The sequence below is a fragment of the Opisthorchis viverrini genome (genome assembly GCF_000715545.1).
Source record: "Opisthorchis viverrini unplaced genomic scaffold opera_v5_332, whole genome shotgun sequence".
Classification (NCBI taxonomy): domain Eukaryota; kingdom Metazoa; phylum Platyhelminthes; class Trematoda; order Opisthorchiida; family Opisthorchiidae; genus Opisthorchis; species Opisthorchis viverrini.
Window position 1 is genome coordinate 546,365 of NW_008751985.1, and position 5,523 is coordinate 551,887.

Consider the following 5,523-nt stretch of genomic DNA (forward strand, 5'->3'; position numbering starts at 1 on the left):
CTCCCCAGTTGTCTGGGACAGACTCCTTTTCCCAAATGCAAGCAAACAGATCGGACAAGCGCTGACTTAGGACTTCACCCCCGTCTTTGAACAGTGCAGGCGGGAGGTCATTCGGACCGGGAGCTCGGTGGTGCTTGAGAGAACATATGCAGTCGTAAACCTCCGAGGCCGTAGGTGGTTCCACGTTCACTGTCCAGGGTTCTACTTCACCTGTGGGCTCTAGATGAGTGTCGGCTGGTGGCCACGACAGTTGTTGTTCGAAGTATTCGGCCCACCGGTGGAGGCGTTCTTCTTTGTTCGAGACGGTCGCTCCATTCTGATGTTCGATGGTTTCACTCACAGGTGGTTTCCGGGGACCGGTCGCACGGATCAACTGAAATACTCTCCGGGCATTACCTGCTTTCTGGGTCTCTCCCATTTCTTTGTATTTCTGTGTCCACCATACTTCATGGTCGGATCGCAAGCTCACTTTCACTTGACGCCTGATAGCTCTTCGCACAAGTTGACAAGTTGATCTGGTTGGTTGATCAACCCGTGACCTGCATCAATAGACCATCCAAAGCCAGCTTTTTCACTATCTGAAAGGATGTCAACATAAATAAGACACCCATCACCATGATCTGTTGAGACGAGGTATGCGTTCATATTCCTGTAGTTGCTCGATACCAGGATTGTGGATCGAAAATTCATTTGTGGCATGCTAAAATGCTTGTGACCATCGCGTAGTCTGCCTATCCGATTCTCAGGGGGTCAAATTTCATAAAATCAAAAATTTTTGCGAAATCAGAAATTCCATAAAAATCATATGCTGTGAAGGAGTCATTGAGGTCGATTCCGGAATACATAAATCCCCAGAAAGACTGTCAACATAATTCGTTCGCTTGACTGACTTGACTGCCGTTGGTTAAGTTTTCTGAACATGCGTCAGTCAGCGTGATCGCCTATGGGCGTGCGGGCAGGCCTAAACATTCGCATATGCAAACTTTCTACGGAGCCGCGTATCAGTTTTCATTTGCTCTCTCCGTTCTTCGAAAGGTCATGCTCGGTACGGTACTCGATTTTGAGCTGCATAAAAACATCAAGCTGGCATTAATTCCACCAACAAACAGTTTACTACCTTTTATAACCTTTTATGTTGTCTACTGGTTTCGATTGTTGTATCAAGGTCATATGGGAATTTCTGGTAAATCTGATGTCGAGTTTCAATATGTGCTGCGACTCGACCATAAAAATTTCGGTCTATTTAGCATTATTTGATGTAAACTGAAACCAATAGGATTTGACGAAGCGGAGGAATATGGTTGGACAGTTGAGTATCAAACGGGCGTATTGCTGATCGTCCCACTTCAGGTAAAACAAAGCTACAGAGCATATTTTCTCAACCTAACACTATTCATATGGTTGCTTAAAACTCATCGACAGTCTACTACCGGATTCTTCCTTGTGCGTCAATGAAAGTGTGGTTCCGGAGTTTCCAACGACGTTATGTTCTACTCGAACACCAAATTGCTCACAGATGACGAAATGCACTCACCTGTAAACTAAGTGGGTGTTGGTGAGAGATTCAACAGAATGCCGGTTGAATCTTTCGTTTATGTTCCTTAACTGAATGTGCTGCACAGGATAGTCTTTATAAAGGAAACTACTCACAAGGATGCTGAAAACTCTTCGACAGCCTACGACCGGTTTCGCCCTTCTTGGGGCTCATCAGGTAGGCGCAGTCCCCGAGTTTCCCTCAACCTTATGATCTACGTGAACCGGAATTGGACTGTTTCTGAGAAATACACTCATTTGCAAATCAATTTGGTTTTCGTGAGAGACTCAACTGAATCTCTCGTTTATGATGTCCTCCAACTGAATGTGCTGCACACATGCCGCCTCATGATTCAGTCGGCACGGTATTCGAGATATCGCAGTATATTTTCATAAAGGAAACTACTCACAAGGTTGCTGAGAACTGAGTTTCCCATGAAAACCAAATTGATTTGCAAATGGGTGTATCTCTCGAGGATCGTCTTTAGTTTTATTATAACGGATTTAGCTGAATCTCCTGTTGGCTTTAACCTAATTTGCAAATGAATGTAGTTCGCCACGTGGGCGCAGAATTTTTTAAAACAAACAGGGAAGTTCCGATCCACCCAAAAGCAAAATCTTTGAAGTACGGTTTGCCAGTGTTCTGCAACTGGAGCTTTTCTGATTACACTTTGAGTGCAATCAACGTCTAATTCCATAAATAACGCTACGCGGTTTATATCTGGGACGAAACACTGTTAATATCCAATTGCAATAGAACTATTTTCAGAGAGGTTTGTTAAACAATCGAATTTTTCACTGGCTGGTTTCTCGCTTTTGACACAAAAGCTTCGTCAGAACAGGTGATGAAGTTACTGGGTTGATCAGTGAAATTTTCCAGTCAGTAAGTAAACTCATTATTTCCTCCTCATTGGACCATTCTACCCAGAACAACGGATTTGGTTGTCCGTCAAGGTGATCGCTTCTCGATCGAGGGAGCACTGTACAATCAAACTGATAACGAAACGGCACAAATGTTGTCTCTCAACCGTCTTTCTGTTAACCGGTGCTCATCTACCGTTGTTTTTCCCTATTGAACTCACATGGTTTCATCAACAAGTTTATCAGAGGAGAAGTGTGTGTCAGTCGTGCGCCCGGAACTGTTTCGAGACGGTTTCATTTTTGGGTGGCAACTAGGCCTGGGTCAGTTAGATTGGGTGTTGCTAACTTAGCATGTTACAAACCGCATCGGCTGACGAGTCTTAGTTTGCAGGACCGGGATAATAACAGTGATGAGCACCACTAAGGATAACGAGGAAATTAACTAACTACGTGCTGCACATCCCAATCCGTCCTAATACCACACAATTGTGCATGAAGTTACACGCTGAGCTCTCCAAAAGCTTCCTTGTACAAAGTGATGTACGACTAGGATGCCCACTTTCACTATTCTCATTCATTTTTTTATCGACCAGATAATTAGATGAACGCTGAAGGATCTTCAAAATCTTGGTTTTCAAATAGATGCTGACGAGAACCCTGTGGATCTGAAATACTCAAACGACATTTTTCTGCTCTTCGAAGAGGATAAAAAGACGCAGGAATTTTGAGTGTACTGACCAATGCTATCTCCTTTCTTGTCATGTGCTTTGCACCCACAAAGTGTAAGTTCATGTCTCTGAATATGCAGTTACTGAACACGCCACTTACAATCCAGGAACGTTTTACCTTTATCGGAAATTTCATTAATTCCGATTGGAGTGTTACAGATGAGATCAATGCACGAGTCTGTAAGGTTGGGGTCGCGTTTGCCCATTTAGCAGAGCGACATATATCTGAATCTCATGGAACGCAGTATAGTCCGGGATGTGTTGAACGGCCGTGAGATGTGGCCAGTTCTGGCAGCAGATATGAGATGCTTTCTGGTCTTCGACAACTGGTATCTGGGAATCATGTGTCATTTAGGAGAATCGGCAAAAGATCAGTGTTGATCACTCATATGCTGCCGATGATGATGAACACTCGCTTTCGAACAGTCGATGGGTAACAGGCGGGGTTGATTTTACCCCCAACATAACCGTTTTAATAATGTGTCATAAAATTTTTCCTATGAGGATTTTAAAAACTATTAACTATGTCGCTTATAGACGAAGTCCGGATGCTGTAGAACGGACTGAAGCATTAATGAGTTACAATTGTGGTTGGGAAAGATTTTACCCCACAGCACATAATAACCAATAATTTGACATCCATCTTTAATGGCTGCTAGGATATGTCATGTAACCTAGGATGTTTCGTCGAAATAAATACTTAACAATGCCGAGGTGACTTGGCATGCAAGGGAAATAGAGTGGCCATCCGTGAGAGCGGTCATGTCAAAGGCAGTTGATGGCTGTTGATGGTTTCTCTTGTTTTTCTTGAGAAGGAGTTACCGAGGATCTTGCTGGCAACCTCATGAGAAATGCCGAATCTCTCGAAATGTGATTTATGTCGTCTAAAGAGATCTCTTCTTAAAATTTTCTTCTGTAAGAGATGGGCTGTGGCAGTTGAAGCTGCTACGACATGTAAACAGCTTGTAGTTGGCCGCAATGAAGGTGTATATATTTGGCCATAACTTACAGGTCGTTTCATTGCAAATAAAGTGTTTCCTCATTAAGTTCCGTCGGCCGCTTTCTCAGTGGTCCCAGCAGCAAAATCGCACACGGTAAACTAGCTTAGATAGTGCCTGTGTGACGGAGAACAACATCAACATCCTCATGGGGAAGAGAAACACTAAGGTGGTCACTGCTGGTGCATAATTTCCACTCAACATGGAACAAGGGTACTTCAACACCGAATAGTACTGAAAGAGAACGATTGGTTGTTGCCGGAAACGGGCCCTATACCAGCTTTTTAAGAAAGGAACATCTTCCCCATGAGGAGGGAAAACCAAGGGTTGTAGGAGGGCGATGCAGCGAAGTTGGGTAAAGGTCACGATGATGGATGTGTTCACTGCCATGAAACTTTATGAGGAATCAGCTTGCTTCGCTTTGTCACGCTCACTTCATCCATACACCATCGTATAAGAATTTGTCCGTGAGTAATATTTTTTAATGTATACAAACAAAATGAGTGGTCAATCTGCTACTGAACTTGTGTTGTAATCGGTGTTCGTCTATTTATGTATCTACCTAGGTCATCTTAGTTTGGTTTGCTCGTGAATGTGGTTGCGAAGCTTGGTTGCCCAGGGTAGGCCTTGATAATCATTTTGCGAATGTACCGTCACAAGTGAAACCGATTAGCAACAACTGATTGATTCTATAGTGCGTTGAAAACAACTGGGCTGAACTTCGAGTTCAGAAAACGATATGTAGACCTAGTTTAACGGAGGAAATATATGGACTGTTTCCTGAATTGTCAAATTCTTCTGCTTACTGCATTTTAAAAGGCACGCGAGACGCACAAATCCTTCGCTGTATTCTAAACGCTTCTTGTTAAGTGTCAAAACAAACTGGGGATTTTTCAATGCGGAAATCTCAGACGCTTTCTGATTGACGGTCAGCCTGATATACATGAGCAAGTGTCCATCTGCTTAACACATCCATCGCACCATTCACCAACTTATGGTGTGCACTAATCCGCCAGATGAGCCACAGAGGGGAAGTGAAGAGGGGTCGCACACCAAATATTGCTTTACGGGATTGCCGCTCTCTTCTTCAGGAGGATAGTTGACCTTCAGAGGTACGAATTCCACTGTTAACCTAGTGCACATAAAATGAGAAGGTTGTGACACAGTTCAATTGATGAGACGGCTAAGGGACGGTGAGCTGAATAGTTTTAACATGATTGCCATAAACGATAGGTAAATCGATCCATAAAAGTGTGCGCCTCTTAATCGTTAGTGAGGTTTGAGAAAGATGGAAATCCTGAAACAAGAGCCGAAATTTTGCAATCGTCAAGTGACAAAAGGATTTTTTCACTATTCTCTTCAGAGAAGACCGTGCGGGTGATGAATACCAAGTAACCAAGCAA